General features: G+C 40.9%; 1 protein-coding gene across 2 annotated transcripts in view; it reads right to left on the reverse strand.

Moving 5' to 3' along the window:
• sstr3a (somatostatin receptor 3a) overlaps positions 1 to 21,980 on the reverse strand; it is a 46,365-nt gene extending 24,385 nt beyond the window's left edge. For both annotated transcript variants that reach the window (XM_085272102.1, XM_085272101.1), the window contains exon 1: positions 21,799 to 21,980. The gene's annotated coding sequence lies outside the window, so the exon portion shown is untranslated. The remainder of the gene's footprint in view (positions 1 to 21,798) is intronic.

The raw sequence follows: 21,980 nt of genomic DNA on the forward strand, positions 1-21,980 counted from the left end.
CATTTCAGACTGTTCAAAAAACCAGCCACGGTGAAGCTGAAAACGACTAACTGAGCTGATATTTGAAACAGGCTGTATGGTTTTAGCTGACTAACTCTAATGTCAGAGCATCATAATGGATAACAGATGACAGTATAATTAGTAACAGTACAAAATAACAGATGAACAACTCAAAGCTGACACTGCATGGACATCCGTGTGTTGACAACATTTTTCACGTCTATACAAAAGGCATTAAAACCAGAAAAGCGCAGGTCAATTATTAGTAAATCACTTCTGCCATCTCCAGATAGATGCTGGAGGTACATAAGCACACTGTCTTTGCCTTCTGCTGCTGCTACAGACTGATGCTGCCATCTCGTCACTGTTGTTTTTTTAAAGAACGTGAAAGTTTTGGCAGCTCGGCCTTCTCTTTCCATCTGCCCCTGTCAGTTTTTTTGCTCTTAAACCTGTTTTCTGTGCTTGTATTCCTAACCATCTTTCTTCTCTGTGGAGTTTGCAGTTGTGGGCATGTCCACAATAATCGTAAACCTAGAATTTCACACAGCCCATTTCTGAATGTCGTGCTCATTCATTCATGGTAAATGGTAAATGGTAAATGACCTGCATTTGTATAGCGCTTTTCTAGTCCATAGGACCCCAAAGCGCTTTACACTACATTCAGTCATTCACCCATTCACACACACATTCATCATTAAGACTTCATTTAAAAATGCTGCAGTTGTGGAGGTATGAGTCAGGATAGGGATAGCGATCAAAGTGAGATTTTCCAGGTGGGGACAACTTCCAACAGATTGCTTGTGAACAGACGTGATCAGCTGACCTGTGCTGTTGCAGACTCAGTGTAAAGCAAGGTTATTGCTTTACACTGATTTTCTCAGTAGTATTCTGTAATATATATGCGGTTTGCAAGCTATCATAATGTTCTTCCAACTGCTTTTCTGAATGAAGCAAATTTATTTATCTAGTGGTTTTCAAGACACAAAGGTACCCACAAGGTACTTTACATCAAATAAAAACCTTAAAAGGCAAATAATAATAAGTTACCTGAATGCCAGTTTAAAGTCAACTGAGCTCATTGATCACAGACTGGAGGCCAGACAGCTCCAAAGAGTGGGAACTATGATTGCAAAGGCTCTGTCACCTTTAGTTATTAGTCTAGATTTAGGGAAGGATCACAAGGCCGATCAGTCTTTGGAGTCGTGCTGGTGACACATGACTGCAAAGGTCTGCAGCTGTTGGCTCTGTTCTACAGTGTGTCTTCGTCCTGTCTTCCTCCGATCACCCCAACCGGTCGCGACAGATGGCCGCTCCTGCCTGAGCCCGGTTCTACTGGAACTCTTTTCCTGTTAAAAGGAAGTTTTTCCTTTTTATACAGTTCCAACAATTTTGTAAGATTAAATATTCCGATCTTCCGGAAATGTACCTTCCAGAAAATGAAATCGAAGCGTCCACACATCCTGAACAAATCTACTCTCTGAAGTAAATAAATCTACAAATGAGGATGTTACATATGAGTTTAAGATCTGTCTTGCTGAGCAGTCCTTACTTTTGAAAAAAATCGAATTTTCCTTACGTCTTTCTCTGAGAGTGAAGTTATCAAACTTTTTTCCACCTAACTCACTTCAGCTAGTAAGACTGTCAGTTCAAACGAAGTAACTTGCTTGCTCCCCGCAGAGCTAGCTAGATGCTTAAGTACTGGGGTCGCAACTTCACTGATCCAACAATGTGAGACAGGGATGAGAATGAAAAAAGGATGAGTGCAGCATGAAGGCAGGGTGGCATTACTTTCTGGTTTTTTAAGAGCGCTCCGCAGCATCTCCTGGGAGGAACGCCAAGCTGCAGCACATTTATTATTTGGTGAATGAATGACATCAAACATGGGATACCATGGAGCCGATAGCTCAGCCTGTGGAGTAATTTCTGCCCAGTACCACTGACTCTCCATTGAACTGGTTCTTCTAGGCAAACTACTGACTTATTTGCAACAATCATGATTTGATATCACAATGATGAGGAGGCCACTGCCCATGTTGCTTTGTTACTTACATATAGTAGTCAAGCACTTGACTGTAAGTATTTTATAATGCATTTGTCTACACTTTGAGGCAAAGTGAATGCCTCACTTTGCAAAATCATCCATTTTCTTCTGCTAATATCATGATGGCAGTGGGTTAAGCACAGCATCCAGAGATCCTTTGTCCCAGGACGTTCTAATTCTGAGACAAGACGAGATGCATAATCTCTGCAGTGAGCTCTGGGTCTACCCTAAAGGGAAGGCATTCAGAAGGAATCCTAATGAGCATGACCATCTCAGCTGGCTCCTTTAATGCAAAGGCGCACAGGCTCAACATCAAGCTCCCCACACAAAGTCAAATTTCAATCAGATCTCATTTGGTTTGAATTTCCTTGTCTTCAAGATCAGTCATAAATAAGGTATTTCTAAAAAAAAGATGTCGAAAATAGATTGTTTTCTTGCACTTTACCACTGGGAATGACTTCTTTTGCTACGGGATCAAGATGACTAAATATATTCACATTGCACAACAGCAGCACAGTGATCTCAATGCAAAATGTAAGGTAAACACAGTTGGGAGAGTTTGGGTTTTTCTTTTTGTATCTCACTGCAGTGGCAGTTTTAACTCGCTGCGGGAGCGGAAATGCCAACATCTTAGCTGTCAAACGCTGCTGCACCTGCTGGGCTGAGCAGAGCATTCATCGCAAAGGTCAGAGTCTCCGACAGCCGCACAGCTTTAAAGGTTCGGAGCATTTCAGGGAGGAGCTTTGTTATCCTGACAGGTGAGTAGCAGTGCAGATCACCAGGTGTTCACGCAGAGGCCAATGAGATGCGCTTATACTTTACTTTCTATGACACATCATACTTCTACTCTTACTGCAGTTCAAAATGCATTTAAGAGCATTTAAAAAAACCAAGCAAATATGGTTATAGATTAACCTACCACGTGAAACTTAATCAATCATTGACATTTAAACTCTGAAGCTGCCGCCTGGGAACTGTTGTTGAATCATTTTATACGTGTAACTAAATCAATAATCATAAAGGTGTAGCTCAGGGAAAGGGAATGCTTTTAAGTAAATCTGTATTTGTGTGGAGTGAGAGCCACATGACAGCAAGAAATCATTTCTGAGTTTTGTTTGCCAGAAATATGAATTATGTTGTTTATCCTCGACTACTATAGTTAGAAATTCTAATACACAAAATGTGAGACTGATACAAAATTAATACTAATTGCACATACCTGATACAAAATATTGTATCAGGTATGTGCAATTACTGCAGTGTCATGTGGCGGGGACACCTGCATCTACAGTTTGTTTGCAGGAAAATCAAGCCTATACTAAAGCCTATACTGCCAATGCAGCTCTTAAGGTCTTCTAGTAACGTTTAAGGAGCAAATATAAGACCATAAGTCAGTATCATCAAGTGTATAGTGTATCTTTACACTGTCACTTGCAGAATTAAGTGTGGAAACCAGGATATACAGGGTTTCATCATTTATATTTTAGAATATTCACAATTAAAACAAAAACAGATATGAAGCAAACCAATGTTTTTAAATAAATATGACTGATAGTGTCCTACTTATAACTGAGATAATTAAGAAATGTATTTTTAAAATTTTAGAGGCAACAGTGTCTTCTTTAATTTAAGCCATTACCCACTGTTCTCTTATTAAACTGAATTTGTTCTGCTCATTTCCAGCAGAACGTGGATTCTTTGCATGCTTTGCCTCTCAGCTCATGCACAGTCTGAAAAACAGTCTACAGTCTCCCTTTAAACCAAGTTTATCCCTTTGTTTCATTTACATTGCTGTAGTGATGTGCGATACCACTGATTTCCTTTCCGATCTGATACCAAGTAAAATTCGGGGTGGTATCGACGATACTGATCCGATACGATACTTTGTACAAAAACTTAACTTATTTATTTTATTTATTTATTTATTGTATCTCAAATCACCATGATTACAGGACATCAGACTACTTGTTCTTATCACTTAATAATGCAGAATTCATCATATTGAAATAAAAAAACTGAAGTCGTGCGCTTTTTGAACACCTTGCCTGCCTGCAGCACTAAAGGACTCTGTGAGAGACGTCTGTCTCACCCTGGCAGCACCTGTCCCACTCCTCCTCTTCAGTTCGCCTCAACATAAGCTCATCATATTCTGTGATATGATTTACTCTGAGGTGTTTGACAAGGTCAGTGGTGTTGCCACAACACCTCACTTTCTTGCCACATGTATCGCAAACCATGTCTCGGCTGCTTGTGGAGGTAAAATACGTCCACACATGACTCCGTTTACGCTCAGCCATTGTTGTGAGTGCACACGCCAAGGGGCTGCGACACATTTATACAGACGTATTTCACACATGACTATGAAAGGCGGAAGAGGAAGTAGTTCCTTCCAATGTAGACAATCTGAATGATATAGTTTCTTTCCACTGTGTTCCTGTTAATGATAAACTACAAATTTACCCTAAATTACTAAAATATTGATATTTTAATATGAGAATCGATTCTAGAACATAAATGATTGGTATCGGAGGAATCAATATTTCAGTATCGATCCGCACATCACTACATTGCTGATTTACTGAAGGTAAAAACATATGCAAATGAATAATTGACAAAGGTTTATTACATCTAATTCGTAGGTGTGATGGTGGATAAAAAACATCATTTGGAAGCACCACATTGATTTTGTATATACAGGGAGTGCAGAATTATTAGGCAAGTTGTATTTTTGAGGAATAATTTTATTATTGAACAACAACCACGTTCTCAATGAACCCAAAAAACTCATTAATATCAAAGCTGAATGTTTGTGGAAGTAGTTTTTAGTTTGTTTTTAGTTTTAGCTATTTTAGGGGGATATCTGTGTGTGCAGGTGACTATTACTGTGCATAATTATTAGGCAACTTAACAAAAAACAAATATATACCCATTTCAATTATTTATTTTTACCAGTGACACCAATATAACATCTCCACATTCACAAATATACATTTCTGACATTCAAAAACAAAGCAAAAAAAAAAAAAACAGTGACCAATATAGCCACCTTTCTTTGCAAGGACACTCAAAAGCCTGCCATCCATGGATTCTGTCAGTGTTTTGATCTGTTCACCATCAACATTGCGTGCAGCAGCAACCACAGCCTCCCAGACACTGTTCAGAGAGGTGTACTGTTTTCCCTCCTTGTAAATCTCACATTTGATGATGGACCACAGGTTCTCAATGGGGTTCAGATCAGGTGAACAAGGTGGCCATGTCATTAGTTTTTCTTCTTTTATACCCTTTCTTGCCAGCCACGCTGTGGAGTACTTGGACGCGTGTGATGGAGCATTGTCCTGCATGAAGATCATGTTTTTCTTGAAGGATGCAGACTTCTTCCTGTACCACTGCTTGAAGAAGGTGTCTTCCAGAAACTGGCAGTAGGACTGGGAGTTGAGCTTGACTCCATCCTCAACCCGAAAAGGCCCCACAAGCTCATCTTTGATGATACCAGCCCAAACCAGTACTCCACCTCCACCTTGCTGGCGTCTGAGTCGGACTGGAGCTCTCTGCCCTTTACCAATCCAGCCACGGGCCCATCCATCTGGCCCATCAAGACTCACTCTCATTTCATCAGTCCATAAAACCTTAGAAAAACCAGTCTTGAGATATTTCTTGGCCCAGTCTTGACGTTTCAGCTTGTGTGCCTTGTTCAGTGGTGGTCATCTTTCAGCCTTTCTTACCTTGGCCATGTCTCTGAGTATTGCACACCTTGTGCTTTTGGGCACTCCAGTGATGTTGCAGCTCTGAAATATGGCCAAACCGGTGGCAAGTGGCATCTTGGCAGCTGCACGCTTGACTTTTCTCAGTTCATGGGCAGTTATTTTGCGCCTTGGTTTTTCCACACGCTTCTTGCGACCCTGTTGACTATTTTGAATGAAACGCTTGATTGTTCGATGATCACGCTTCAGAAGCTTTGCAATTTTGAGACTGCTGCATCCCTCTGCAAGATATCTCACTATTTTTGACTTTTCTGAGCCTGTCAAGTCCTTCTTTTGACCCATTTTGCCTAATAATTATGCACACCTGATATAGGGTGTTGATGTCATTAGACCACACCCCTTCTCATTACAGAGATGCACATCACCTAATATGCTTAATTGGTAGTAGGCTTTCGAGCCTATACAGCTTGGAGTAAGACAACATGCATGAAGAGGATGATGTGGACAAAATACTCATTTGCCTAATAATTCTGCACTCCCTGTATGAGTATGAAGACAGTTGGTATTTTGTTTATTAATAAATCCATCCATCCATCCATCCATCTTCATCCGCTTTATCCGAGGCCGGGTCGAGGGGGCAGCAGCCTAAGCAGAGAAGCCCAGACCTCCCTCTCTCCAGTCACCTCCTTCAGCTTATCTGGGGGAACACCAAGGCATTCCCAGGCCAGCCGAGAGATATAATCTCTCCAGCGTGTCCTGGGTCTGCCCCGGGGCCTCCTCCCGGTGGGACATGCCCGGAACACCTCACCCGGATCTACTCTGAGCCCCTCCCGGATGGCTGAACTTCTCACCCTATCTCTAAAGGAGAGACCAGCCACCCTTCAGAGTAAATTCATTTCCGCCGCTTGTATCCGCGATCTCGTTCTTTTGGTCACTACCCACAGCTCGTGGCCATAGGTGAGGGTAGGGACGTGGATCGACCGGTAAATTGAGAGCTTCGCTTTTACACTCAGCTCCCTCTTCACCACGACGGACCGGTGCAGCGTCCGCATCACTGCAGCCGTAGTACCAATCCGTCATCATTCGCGAACAAGACCCCGAGATACTTGAACTCCTCCACTTGGGCAGGAACTCATCCCCGACCTGGAGTGGGCACTCCACCCTTTTCCGGCTGAAAACCATGGCCTCAGCTTTGGAGGTTCTGATCCTCATTCCCGCTGCTTCACACTCGGCTGCGAACCGTTCCAGTGTGAGCTGGCCACTGACAGTAGGTGACAGTCCATGTCCCAATTGCCAGTCTTGGCAGCCAGGGATCAGTCCACCAGGGCCTCCGCTCCTGGCCGCCGCCCGGCACACAATGCACCCGACCCCTATGGCGCCTCCTGCGGGTGGTGGGCCTGTGGGAGCATGGGCCCATGTCCCCTTTTCGGGCTATGCCCGGCCGGGCCCCATGGACTAAGGCCCGGCCACCAGACGCACACCCTCGGGCACCAGGAAGAGGCTCTGAGCACAAAATCCATAGAGGCTGGGGTCTATCACATCAGGCAAGACCTCAGATGCAGGCTGTGTAAAGATGCCCCTGAGACAATCCAGCACATAACAGAAGGGTGCAAGATGCTAGCAAGCAGGGCTTACATGGAACGCCATAACCATAGTTAGTAGTATACAGAAACACCTGTGCCGAGTATGGCCTGGAAGTCCCGAGGTAAAAAGGGTGGTGGAGAGTGACCGAGCTATGATCCTGTGGGACTTCCAGATACAGACGGACAAACTGGTGGTGGCTAACCAACCGGACATAGTGGTGGTGGACAAACAGAAGAAGACGACCCCAGTGATAGATGTAGTGGTTCCTAATAACAGCAACATCAGGAAGAAGGAACACGAGAAGCTGCAGAAGTACCGAGGGCTCAGAGAAGAGCTCGAGAAGATGTGGAAGGTGAAGGTAACAGTGGTCCCAGTGGTAAGGATTAACTTATATTACACAAGACATTTTTAAGACTTCAGTTTTCACTTTTTTCATGCCTTCCTTAACCAAAACACACTTACATCCAGAGGGCCATCACTTTACCTACATCACTATAATCAATATTTGATTCATCACTGTTTAATTTCACTTTTTAAAAAGTCTCTAATTAATTAAAAGATTTTAAAGTATCTGTTTCCGCTGCTGCACGGGTCAGCCATTGTTATTTACAGGGGTGTTTTTTTCACAAACCTTTATTTTCTATGTAATCTTTATGAACATTATATATAATTTCTCAAATAAACTAAACTAAACAGCAGGTGAGTGGAGCCACAGCGTTCATATTAGTGTTTGGCAGACTTCTTTTTCATAGAAATTAGCACTTCAGTTTTTGCCATTCAAGTAATCAGTGAAGCTACTTTTACAAATATTACTGTTGTAATGATTACTGATCCTGTTATTAGGAAAGGAGAAAAAGAACAACCTTGCAGTGTTTCAGTCTCCCTCTGATTCCTCAGCATGTGACTTCTTTTCACCAGCCTTTATATAAAATGAAATTAAATCATGCGGCTGCTCTGAAATGTTGACAACAACTGAGTGCTCCATGTCTGATTGTTGGTGGTAACAGAAGAACCGACCGTTTACGGTTTAAAGCTGTATAACGAAATCTCCAATTACTTTAAGAACACTTTTCTATTGCTTATCTGAAGTGCATATGGAAGGTCTGTGAATGAGGAGCCAAGGTGTAAAACTCTTATTCAAAGTTAGTCTACTGGAGCCTTCTAGTGTCCACAAAGCCATGAAAGGTTCAGGTCTGAGCAGCAGCTCAGGGACACTGTTAAAGACATGTTTAAAGAGTGTATTTGCTTTGTTTTGTTTTGTTTTTTTCTCTTGAAAGCCAAGACTGAACCTTTGAGCAGCTTGCCAAGCAGTGAACCAATCAGTTTCCCAGTAGGGAAGAGTGCAGAAAGACTGTATTATAATCAAAGGCTGGATGCTATATTAAGATATTTACCATATCTGTTTTTATAGCCTGTAACATAATGTTGGTGTATTTAGAAACACAGAGTCTTTAATATCACATATCTGTAGATCTAATTTGAGTCATCGGGTTGAATGACAGTTTTAATATATGTGAAAGGTAACTTAATCAAGAGGTAACCATAGCAACATTACAAAAGCTTTGCACAGCACATTAAAAGCACAGCAGCTAAAGGTTCAAGGTTCGTCCCTGTCTATAAAAAGCTTCATCTCCAGCGGCTGATATTCGACACCCACCACCCCCATCAGAGTCATGTATGACTCTCGGGTTAGAAACTATTCCCACAGTTTTGCATTTAACATGTATTCCCACTTCAAATAGATTTAAGGGTAGAGTTGATGGGATATTGTGATACTGGACATTTCACAGGTTTCACTGGTAACGTTAACGTGTTCTCGTGCAGATTTGCAAGAAACTGCTTGAATCACAGAGATGCACACTTTTTTTTGATTTAGGCTCATTCACTGGTTACACTACTCATTAAATAATTTTCACTTTACTCCATAACATAAACTTAAATGCATTGTGGGGTTAGCTGTAACAGGTAGGGCAGGTAATCTAGGAATCAGAAAGTTGGTGGTTCAAGCCAGCTATGAAACCCAAGTTGCTCCCTATAAATTCATCTAAGCGTGCATATTAAGCACTCAATATAGAAAAAGTGCTTGTATGAATGTGTAAAAGAGACATGGTCAGTGTTGGGGAGTAACGGAATACATGTACCGCCGTTACGTATTTAAAATACAAAATATGAGTAACTGTATTCCGTTACAGTTACCGTTTAAAAAGGTGGTATTCAGAATACAGTTACTTTGTTGAAATAAATGGATTACACTGCGGTACTTTCCTGTTTCATTTTGTCGCGGGTCAGGACTGTTTGGGTTTTGTTTGACAGCTACGTTCTGTTGTTCCAGGCGGCAGCGCTACGGTTGCCATGTTTACAGGGCGACGCTCTCTCTCTCTCTCTGCGACTGTGTGTTTCCTGGGTGAGAGAGCGCCTTTTCGTTGTTGTTGTTGTGCTAAGCTAACAGGCAGAATGCTACAAGCATAGCTCTAAAGAATGTAGCATCATGGCCAGTGTAGTCCGTGTTGCAGGGAGAATGGACTGCCATACACATTATGGGTCTGTGAGCGCGAGGAGGGAGAGAGAAAAAGGGGAGTGGAAAGGTTGGAGTTGTCATCGAGGAAAAACGGGAGCTGGAAGCATGTAAATATAATAATAACCACTTCAGCCAAGAAGAGTGCCTGACGAGCCCAGTTGTAAGTAAGCTATTAAGACTCGACTGTACACCGTGTTCGTGTTTTCCTCCGAAAACAATAAGTTCCGTTGGAGCAGTCTTTCAACGTCTCTCTCTGTCTCTCGCAAGAAAAGCTGACCCACACAACAAAGTAAAGCTATTTTTCGGCTATGAGCCGACAGGGACCCCGCCGTATTAGTCAGAGGTCCCTTTACTACAGCTCGGAGTCGCGGACCTTCAGTAATAGTAATAAATCACACAGCAATAGTACATTCACGTTGTTGTAAAAAGCATGATAATATATTAAGTAATCCAAAGTATTCAGAATACGTTACTGTCATTGAGTAACGTAACGGAATACGTTACAGAATACATTTTGGGGCATGTATTCTGTATTCTGTAATGGAATACATTTTAAAAGTAACCTTCCCAACACTGGACATGGTTACCAACAATATAAACCTTAGTCAATGTGGAATATGTATTTGTTGTTTGGCTTTAACGTCACTCTGGGGTCTTTGTGGTTTGCACGTTACCAATATGCTCTTGCCCTTTTGTCCTATAGAAAATGTCCATATCGGCATTCCTGAAAAGTTGTAAACCACTCCATCTTTTTCCTCTTTCCTGCACATGGACCAGAGTCAGCTGATTGTAGCGCATGTATGCAGGAAGAAAAAGGCATGGATGATAGGTTTTTTCTCCTCTTTATCCACCCATCGTATAGTTGTACGACATCCAGAAGTACATAGTTGTACCCATCGTGTAGCTATGTTGTTACTTGTGTTGCAAGTTGTTACTTGCAACACAAGTAACAACATAGTTGCAACTCTAACGTAATTACTGAATGTAGTGCAGTAACTGAAAGATGCAGTATTATTACAGAAATGTGTTAGTTTGAAATGCACTGCAACCAACAGTAGTTGTTTGGATTTTTTGATTAGTCACCAGAGAGGCCGAAGCATGAAAGAAAAGTTGTTAATTTGATTGTTAATCACCAATCCTACACTCACCCATGACGTGTGGGTAAAAGAAAAGGAATACAAGCTGGAGAAATAAGCATCAGTTTGGTCATTCAAGGTGTCTCAGAGTAGAGCTGCTGCTAAGCTTCCTATATGAAGTGTTTCTAGACTCCAGACATACTGAAGAGATTTTGTATCGCAGCTGACTTGGAAATGCCTTGATGTCATCACCTCTGGTGATGGGGGCCTTAGAGATAGAGATGAAGGCATTTTAGCTTAAAGTGCTGCCCCTGTGAACCAGACTCTGATAAGGAGTTGAAATGGATGGTTAAACTTGTGATATATACTTGGAACATTTGTCATTTGCTTTAAACACACACAAATGTTTCATATTGTCACTCTGAAGAAAGAAGTCCAAAAGAAACTATTAAATTTAAAAGGCACTTGTCTGAATGGAGGGCCTTTATTTGTTATTCATTTTTCATCCTGTTAAATATATGACAATCTTGTTCCGGCTTTTTCTTATGGTTACATTTCTTATGGAAACATTTTACAGGTACATTTATGATTGCTTCCAAAGTGTCTTAAATATCAAATCTTACTTGGTATATATATGTATTAAAACTCAACAGCCATACCTTGCACAGCACCTGGAAAATGTTATTGGCAGCTAAATATTCCACAAGATGTTTTCATCAGAAAAGCATTTCTGTCCACCTTTCTTATGAAGCTGTCTCTCTCTACTTAAAGATTACATGCTCATGTAAATGTGAATGAGATTTAGAAAATAGGGCCATGCGTACACAAAAAGCTTTATTTCTGACACCACTAAAGCATCTAAGCTTTTGTATATAAACACAGTTTGAACTGTGAGTTTAATTTTATGCATCTTACTTCTGGAGAACATTTATTATGTATATTTCTAAATAACTAAAGATGGCATTAAATAGTTAGTCAAAAATGAGAACAGTTTTAGACATTTCCACAATTCTTTTATGGTTCTACCATAGCAGTGCTGTAGAGAAATTCCCATTAGACACAAAGTAACACTATATTTGAATTGTGCAGCCACACAGCAAAGCCATGTAGAGGCAGGTCATTTCATTTCACTGTCCATTTACTTCACAACTGTAGTATTCAATCTCACACAGTGTGTCACAATAGAAGCATCATGAGCACCATTTCAGAAGATCAGAAGTGTCACAAATGCTTTTCTTTTGTTGAAAGGGCTCGCTTTTCTTTCAAAATGCGTGATGTGGCCTTCAGAGAATCTGCAGAGGAAAAACAGACAGATCGATACCACTTCAGGGAGCGCTGAGTCTCAATAAGAGAGCAAGGAAGCATATTTTTGTAAAATGTCAAACTTTAGAGACAAAGCAATACCGGCTGAAATTACATGCAAATATGTATTTGCATTTTCTCTTATTGTTCCTTATTACAGTTACAAAAGCAGTTCAGTTTCCTCTTAAGACCAGAGAAGGCACTAGTAGGGCCTTTAGTGTCTTCAGGGATTCTGTGGCTATGCTGTGGTTTTTGTGCAATCATAATGACTCATTCAATCTAATAACATCTGGAAGGTGAAGAATACGCAGGAACCTTCGGGCTGAAAAATAAAGAAAATATTCTGTTTTGTTTAAAGGTCAGCGTTGTTTTGAGATACCAAGATTTGGTGAAGAGCTGGCGCATTTTAGAACATCGGGGATTTAGCAGTTTTGGTTAGGCTGATTATAGTATTTACATTCTCAATCCAATAATTGATCAATCAAGCCATCCATCCATTTTCTATCAGTATCAGGTAAGAGTGCAGTGGAGCTATTGTTAGTAAACATGCCCAGACCTCCCTCTCCCCCAGCCACCACCTCCAGCAATTCAAGGGGACCACCAACCTTTCCAACTCACTCTCCTCATGCCCTGGCCTGAACCCCCTCATCTGGTTCAGCCTTTGAGAGTGATAATGATACTGATACTGGTGATATATCTATACTGTCAACTCCTCATGTATATGGTAAACAGTTATCGATGATTCTGATTCTGATTTTCTCAGACACCATTCAGAGGATGCTCAATCCTCTGCTTGTTTCTGTGATATTTTCTCATAGTCACTACCCACTCTTCGTTGCCATGGATGAGTGTAAGGATGCAGATCAGCTGTCATAATCAAATCCCTGCAAAAGACCTGTACAATATCTGCATCACTGCAGACACTACACTGATCCCTTTCTCGGTCCCCACTCTCCCCCCACTCAAGAACAAGACTCCAAGATCCTTGAACTCCTCCGTTTGAGGCACTGCTGACTGCCTGTTTAGGCGCATGCTTCTTGTTGCCCCCATTAACATTGGTGTGAGCCATAAGTCTGCTTCTTGTTTTAACGACCTCTAATCGTAAACCAGCACTGATCCTGAGTTCTTTTTTCTGACCTGCAATACCAGTGCCTATCATGGGGCGATCGTGGCTCAAGAGTTGGGCGTTCGTCTTGTAATCGGAAGGTTGCCGGTTCGAGCTCCGACAGTCTCGGTCGTTGTGTCCTTGGGCAAGACACTTCACCCGATGCCTACTGGTGGTGGTCAGAGGGCCCGGTGGCGCCAGTGTCCAGCAGCCTCGCCTCTGTCAGTGCGCCCCAGGGTGGCTGTGGCTACACTGTAGCTTGCCATCACCAATGTGTGAATGGGTGGATGATTGTGTATAGTGTAAAGCGCTTTGGGGTCCTAAGGACCAAGTAAAGCGCTATACAAATACAGACCACAGACAATTCTGGAGAAGACTGTTCAGTGCACCTTAATTGCTTGTATAAATGGACATCTCTGTTGCTGTTCACAACAACCAATGTGGTAACCATATACTAGGCTTAAAGCGTGATTTACACTTCTGTGTGAAATCCACATCGTAACTTACAGCATAACTGGAAATCCTTTTAACACTATGCTGTAACTGTTAGGATGCCTGGGTCGTTGACCCAGGGTATTTGAGTTTATTATATTATTTATACTTTTTAGTCTTTGGTTTCTTTGAGTTCTGTCTTATGGTTTATGTCTCTGTCTTCTTTAGTTGCTCTGTCTCCCCTATCACCTGTATCCCCTTGTCTAGTTCGCGTCTCTGTGTATCCTTAGTTCCTATATCCCCGTGTTCAGTCAGTGTTTGTGTCTGCCCTGGTCCCACGTCTCTGTTCCCTCTGTAGTGCCTGCATGTGAGTCTGTGTTATGTGTTTCCTGTTTTACTTTGAAGGTCTCTGTCTTATCTCAGTGTGTTCAGTTTACGCTTCCTTTTGTCTCGTCAGTTCTGATTTGCCCCAGCTGTGTTTCCCTCCTGTTACCCATTCCCTGATTGCTCCCTCTGTGTACTTAAGCCCTGTGTTTCTCTATGTCAGTGTCGCGATCTACCGTTTATTTTGCTGTGTGTTTTGCCAGTCCACCGGTGTTAGTTTATTTTGAGTAGTGATGGTGAGATGAAGCCTCATGATGAACTGAAGCTTTCCATCCAATTGGTCGACTCATGGTTCGAAGCATTGTGATGATTCATTTGCTCTACTGCGCCATCAAGTGGACAATTCAAGTGAAGCGGGCTCTTTGATTATAATGATATGTAAACCTTATGTACATCTGGATAATGACACAAACTAGTGTTTGGTGCTTCACTTTTTAATAAACTAAAAGACAGAAATCAGATTATAGGATGTGTAGTGTTGTTTATTTATATTTTGGTGTTTATCATTTGTGATATTTATTACTGTGTGCATACTTTATTAGGAGAGACAAAATTTAAAAAAAAAAAAACAAACATCTCTTCCTTGCTGGTTCCATCGAAGAAGAAATGCACAAGTAACTATGTAGCACATACGTAATCCAATTCCACAACACGGTGTGATGGGGAATCAGCTGTTTTCCTGCCCATGTTATTTCGAATCTGGCGCGAACCGGTGAACCAGTCCCTGAATCAGTCACGTGGTACGGACTGCCCGCGAGGCCTCGAACGTCACTGCATACGTAATCAAAGCAAGCCTCGATACGCGCTTCAGAAAAACGCCCCCGCGATTACCCGACGCACGATTCGAAGCTTCGACACACAGGACACATCACTAATTTTGAGTTTTTTCCAGTTATGTTATGTTTGCGTTCAGCATTAAAGCTGTTTTGGATTAAGTTTGTCTCTGGAGTCTGCACCTTGGGTCCTATCCCTGTCCGCACACAGCCATGGTTATGTGGAAGGTTACTTAACAGTAACCTTCCACATAACCATACACTCTTAAAACATAAAAAAGGTTATATCGTAAATTACGACGTTGATTTCGTAGAAGTCTAAATCAGGAATAACATGGAATGATCCACCCACTTCTCACCAAACACTCTGTCATCCTTTCCACTCACCATTCAGACTATTACGCCCCTGAGCGAAATAGAGGTCATTGGTTAATGAAGACAACAGGACCAAATCATCCACGGAGACAAATTCCCGAGACCACCACCAAAACTGAAATCACCTTTCGCATTCCTCTGCTGCTGCCTGCCCTGGCAAAATCCAGCAAACATCGGGAATGAATGTCTGTGAAGGTTCTCAGTCATCCAGGTCATCATAGTCTAAGGAACTTGGAAAGAAAAGCGTCTGGACTTCTTTTAGTCGCTTGAAGACGTTTCACGTCTCATCCGAGAAGCTTCTTCAGTTCTAAGGGTCCAATTGGTGGGGAGTCTCAGATTTAAACCCTGTGGGAGTTTCCCCCCCAAAGAGGGACAAAGGACCCCCTGATGATCCTCTACCTAATCCCATGAGCCAAGGTGTGAAAGCAGGTGTGGGTCCTAATCAGCCAGGGTTTCGGGTGAGCTCATTGTGAAACCTGGCCCCACCCTATCATGTGATTTCCTGAGGTCAGATGGCCCAGGATGTGAGTGGCCGTCTGGGGAGGGAATGAATCTGACAATTCGATCCCATTTTTTTATTTAATCTTCCAGTTATTTTTTAATTTAAACTGAAAATAATCTTGTCCATAAAATATGAAAAAAGTCCATTACTACTCACAGCTCTGAAACTTTGTCAAAGTAGATCTGCCATTCAAAGAGTTTCAGTGTATTTTAAGAACAGACAAAGTATGTACAGTCTTATAAATATAACTACTGCTATTTAAAAAAAAAAAAAAAAGATTTATCGGCCCTGTAAAACCAACTACATATGTCACTAAAACATGTTTTTTTCTTCTTTTTGTTCTTTTTGTTCTTCTTTTTTTTGTCTACAAGTGTGACCTTATACAACTGTGTGGGACGCGTTGGTCAACATATGGGGAAAAAAGTGATGTTGTTCATAAAGTTCATGTGTGGGCTTAAAGCTGAGGATCAGAAGTGTTGGCAATCTTTTTCTGCCAATGTTCAGAACGAAATCAACATTACTTGAATAAATCAGGGACTCGTGGCTCAACATGAATATTTAACATCTTTATTTGTACCTCCTTTCCTTAGAACTCAGTAGGAAGTCTGATACCCTAAGGGTGCTGCTGCCGCCGCCTTTCTGAAACCTAAGAGAGGGGTTATGAAGGCTTCTCCTAAGGGCTCGGGGAGTCAGACGAACTTAATAAACTCGCAGCCTGAGATCCAATTCTGGCTTTACTTTTACTGTATGCTCTGGGGACCTTTTTCTTTCTTGTGTTGGCCCTGTATATGAGGTAGATGTCAATCTCAGAAGCTGAAGGAAAAAAAAAACATTTTGTTTTTCGCATCTTTCAGCTACATGATCAAAGCCGCTTCCAGACTTGTACTTCTTTACATAAATTTCGAGGCAATTTAAAAACTTGGACTCGTGTTTCGATTTGCAGTCACATGGATTAACTGGAAGGATGCAATATGAAAGCCTGAATTTTGATCAAGTGCAGTTTGTTTGCTTATTTAAGAGACTGATGATCAGCTGAGTGTTTTACTGATTGGTTGACAAATCTATTTAACTTGTTTAAGCTAACATAGCAGATCTCTCAAGAAGGAGGAACATGGGTAGACTACAGGCTCATTATCAATGATGCAGATAAAAGGCCTGGATTTGATTTCAGGTGTGGTGCTTGCATTTGGAAGATTTTGCTGTGAACACTCGACATGCAGTCAAAGCTCTCCATGCAGGATGAAACAAGTCATCTTTAAGCTGAAAATAACAGAAAGAAAGAAAATCCATCCAAGAAAGGCTACAATAGTTGGATTGGCAAAATTTACAGTTTGGTACATCTTGAGAAAGAAAGAAACCACTGGTGAACTCAGGAATGCAAAAAGACCTGGAAGTCCACAAAAGACAACAGTGGTGGATGATCGCAGAATCATTTCTATGATAATGAACTCCTTCACAACGGCCAACCAAGTGAACATCACTCTCCAGGATGTAGTGTAGGTATATCAATATTCAAGTCTACCATAAAGAGAAGCCTGCATGTAAATATGGAGGGTTCACTGCATGCTGCAAGTCACTCATAAGCCCCAAGAATAGAAAAGCTAGATTGGACTTCTAAAAATCTAAAAACGCCAGCACAATTCTGGAAAACCATTCTTTGGAAAGATGAAACCAAGATCAACCTCTACCAGAATGATGGCAACAAAAAGTCTGGAGAAGGTGTGGAACAGCTCACGATCCAAAGCACACCACATCATCAGTGAAACATGGCGGAGCAGTGTGATGGCTTGGAAGTACATTGCTGCCAGTGGTACAGAGACACTAGTGTTTATTGATGATGAGACACAGGACAGAAGCAACCGGATAACTTCAGAACTGTTCAAAGATTCAATGTCTGCTCAAATCCAGCTAGATGCAGTCAAACTGATTGGGCATGTTTCATACTACAGATGAACAATGACCCAAAACATACAGCAAATGAAAGCCGCTGAATTAAAGGCCTGGCAGAGGATTAAAAAGGAAGAAACCCAGAATTTTCATTTAAAATTAATTTTGGTAATGTAAAGAACCAAAATTAGAAAAAAATGGCCTCTGTCCAAATATTTATGAACCAAACTGTATTTAAGCTGGACACTAAGGAAGGAGAAAAGGACTTGAATCAATTCATTAGGCAGACACATCGAACCGGAAAGGATGTGCAGTAGGTTAGGATGATCAAGGATTGAGATGGAAATGTACTAACAACTGAAGAAAGTGTGCTGACAAGGTGGAGAACTTTGAGGAGCTGATTGTAGAGAATAAGAGTCAGAGGAGGATGAATGAAGATAGTGAACCAGGAAGTGCAAACAATAAGTAAGGAGGACGTGAGGGCTGGAGTGGATGAACATACATCCAATGAAAGGTGGATTGTCCAGATGACATAGCTGTGAACGTATGGAGATGTCTAGGAGAGAAGACAGTGGACTTTTTAACCACTGAAATCAAAAAGTCCACAACAATCAGTGTAATGGTACTGATGTTTAAGAACAGGGTTGAAGTGCAGAGCTGTAGTAACTACAGAGGAATAAAGCTGATGAGCTATACCATGGGGATATGGGAAAGAGTTGTTGAAGGAGAGAGGTTCTCCTTATGAGAATTTCGGAAGGAGCTTCATTGTGTTTTTGAGGATCCAGAGAAAGTATATGATAAGGTGTCAAATGAGGAACTGTGGTGCTGCATGAGGAAGTCTGGAGTGGCAGAGAAGTATGTGAGGGTGGTGAAGGACATGTATGCATAGAGACAACGGTAAGGTAGGTGGTAGGAGTGACAGATGGGTTCAAGGTGGGGGGGGATAACATCAAGTATCAGCTCTGAGCCCCTTCTTGTTGCAATGGACAGGTTGACAGATGAGGTCAGACAGAAGTCTCTGGGGAGAGTGACTGACAGATGCCATGTTGACCTGTAGTGAGAGTGGGGAGCAGGTGGAAGGGGGCCTGGAAGAGTCAGTCCAACTATAATTTCTTATGTAAAGAGTTTATTTTAAAATATGCTCATTTCATTAAAAATATACTATATTTCTTCATGACTGAACTTTTATTTAAAAGGTGCATAACCATGACAACCTTTTTTCATGACTGGAGTAAACCAGCAATGTTAAATATTTTATCTGTACATCTCTACAAGAAAGGGGAAAGAAAACCCACCACAATCTGTTTAAATGTAGTGAGATATCATAATGTTACCAGAGATAATTTACTCTCCTCTTAAAAGGCAATTCTGCCTGAAATGAGGCTGTGGATTGTGCTTGTTAGCTACCCACCTGTGGTGACTCTGTGTGTGTGTGTTTGACTCATTTGTGGGCAGATGATGGCATCAGTTTGCTATTATTTTGCAAATGCATCTCAATTAACTTCAAGGATCACATTTTCAATAAAATGAGTGTTTGACTCCTTTAGATTTGAAATGCAAAGCAAAAGAAAAAAATCAAATACCAGGAAAAGATCGAGCATTTTACATCTTGAGTGGTTTCACATGATGGAGACGTGATGCGTTTTCTACTCTTTCACAATAAATGGTGGAAATCAAGTTGGCTGGTAATCACACTCAGACTGTCATAAACACAGTAGGGAACTTCTTTTTCCTTTTTTTTTTACAGGAGAAAAAGGAAAGTGTTTTCTTCCAAACGTCTTGTCAAACACTCAAACTTCACTTCACTGAGATACCGCTCTGATAATGATCTCACCAAAGATACCAGTATCATAAATGAGAGCTCCATATTTAGGTCTAAAATCCCAAAATGTGGCTGAAACAAAATGAAACAGGGTGTTTTTGTTAAGCTTGTTTATAATAATTTTTAATAGCAGTTAATTGTATTTACTAAAATGAGTGAAACATAGTAAAATGACTGGATTGTAAAGATTTTAAAAAAGGAGAAATTGTATATTTTTTGCTTGTTTACATCAAGGTCTAAGGTCTGTATTTAGTTATTTAGAGTATGTACTGTATTTAGAGTTTGGTTATTGTGTTATGTAGAGTTCTTCTAAAAGCAGTAACCACACAGGAACATAGATGATGGTGAGTATAACTAGATGGGTAGATAAGTAGTTACAATCTTTTCTTTATTGATTTTTTTTTATCCAAAAATGCTAAAAAGTTCTTAAATGCAATATTAGCTTTCGTTTTCCTTGTTCTTCCATTATAGTAAAAACATCTGTGTTTGCCCTTAAACTATAGAAATGCATATTGTAATGTATTTTTAATCTATTTTTTAGCTGAACAAAAGCATAAATAACTGGCCGGTTAATCAGAAATACACACAAGCTGCAGGACTAAAATATATGTATGTAAATGAGAGTACAGAGCAAGCAAAGAGATGCGGCTGTTATGAGAATCTCATCTGCGTTTCCTAACAAAGTGCCTTTGAAAGAAGTCACTAAAGCTGCCTGAAGGATTCAGAAGCCGACTGCCCTTTTGTTACACAGTACCTGTGCAAAATCATGGATAAACCCAGGAAACAGAATGAGTAGCTCATTAAAATGCATTTGCCTGCAGGAGAGAAGACCATTGCATGGAAATGGCTGCAGCCAAATGCTCCCAACAGGTGACGACTGGACTCTCAATGAGATAAACTAGATGTAGAAAATGACCTTTAGTATAAGACCATAACAGAAAATGTAAAATATTGGGAATTTTGGACTAAATATGCTACTAGTGCCTAAAAGAAGTAACTCATTATGTTTCTGCCTCATTTCATTGTCAAATATAGATGCCTCTCACTTATATTTGACAGTGAGGAGCAGTTTGCACTGAATGTGAACTACCTCAGAAAAGCACAGAATCCCTTTTTAAACAAGAATCGCTGTAAGATACAGAGATTTTAATCTTTTTTTTCTTTTCATGATACCAAATAAGCTTAAATATGCAAGGTATTTGTGAAGTAATACATCGCTCACAAGTAGTTCTTCCATCTCCCCTGCAATATTGAAATACATCCTGATCAAACCATTTTTTTAAAAAGGACTTTTTCACTGGATGCTGTTGGCAGTGGTGAGAGCCAGCTGCGTAGGCTAAGCTTAAATTAGGTTTAAATGAAGCTTTACTGCATAAAGTCCTTCGAGTGCACAAAAGACACAAAGATGCACAAAAAGACTACACACAAAAACTCAGAATAGCTAAAAATACAAAATAAACCACAGGGGGGAAAAAACTAATGACCTAAACTACAGAAAAAAATAAAACTATCAGAGAGAGCACAGAAAGAGACTAAAAGAATTAACAACTGCAGGATCAAAGAAACTGGCCACAAAAACAAATAAAACTACTAAAAGCATCACCAAAATTAATTTTAAAAAAGATTAACAAAAACACTAAAAACAAAATAAGAACCACACAAACAAAAACTGACCACAAGCATGTGACTAGAAATACCACAAAAAATCATTATAGAATCATCAAAGAAGGCAAAAATAACTCACAAACAGCTCAAAAATACAATTAAAGAGATGCAAAAATTTCTAAAAGAGACACACAATCCAAAGAAAACTAAAACCAGCAGAGGAAGAAGAAAATGGCCACAGCCTTCACAATCATTCCGTGACTCATTCAGTCTGGGGAGGGGGGGGGGGTCAGCCTTCTCAGTGGGGTGGGTACCTTTTACATGTGTGTACGGAGGGGGTGCTTTTGTCTCACAATCTGCCCATGGCTGCTGTAGCTGAAAGGTTTCCGACTGTAGTAGAATCTTTAAAGTTGCTGATTTGGCATTTATTGCAGTGAAAAAATGGTCTAAATATTAAAAAGCGTGCAGTTTGTTGTGTGAAGAATTTGTGCCTTTAATTTTAATTCATTCAGAACTTCCTAAACATGTCTGTAAGGGTTATTTAAAAGCATTTAACGGAAAACTCTCGTTAACCATAAATCATCTGAATGTACAGGTGAGCTAACAGATCATCATCAGCTGTCCGCACTCATTCACAGCAAACATCCATTAGTATGAACCGGTCAGGTTTACAACAGATACCCAAACTTACCTTAAAGCTGAGACTTCTCCGCACCTTCAGGACCAGACTTTTACCGGGGCTTTGCTGGATTTATCGGTGAAACAACGCGAGAAGAGCCGCTGCACTTTGCCTCCGTCGGGATGAGTTCCAGTGGCATCTCCAGCAGAGAAGCAGCCCGCTGCGCTCCTCCGTCCGCCTCCTTCTCACTTCTC

Source organism: Mchenga conophoros, linkage group LG4 (genome assembly GCF_057382185.1).
Source record: "Mchenga conophoros isolate Kocher_MC1m ecotype Shallow Benthic linkage group LG4, M_conophoros_male_GT1.1, whole genome shotgun sequence".
NCBI classification, from domain to species: domain Eukaryota; kingdom Metazoa; phylum Chordata; class Actinopteri; order Cichliformes; family Cichlidae; genus Mchenga; species Mchenga conophoros.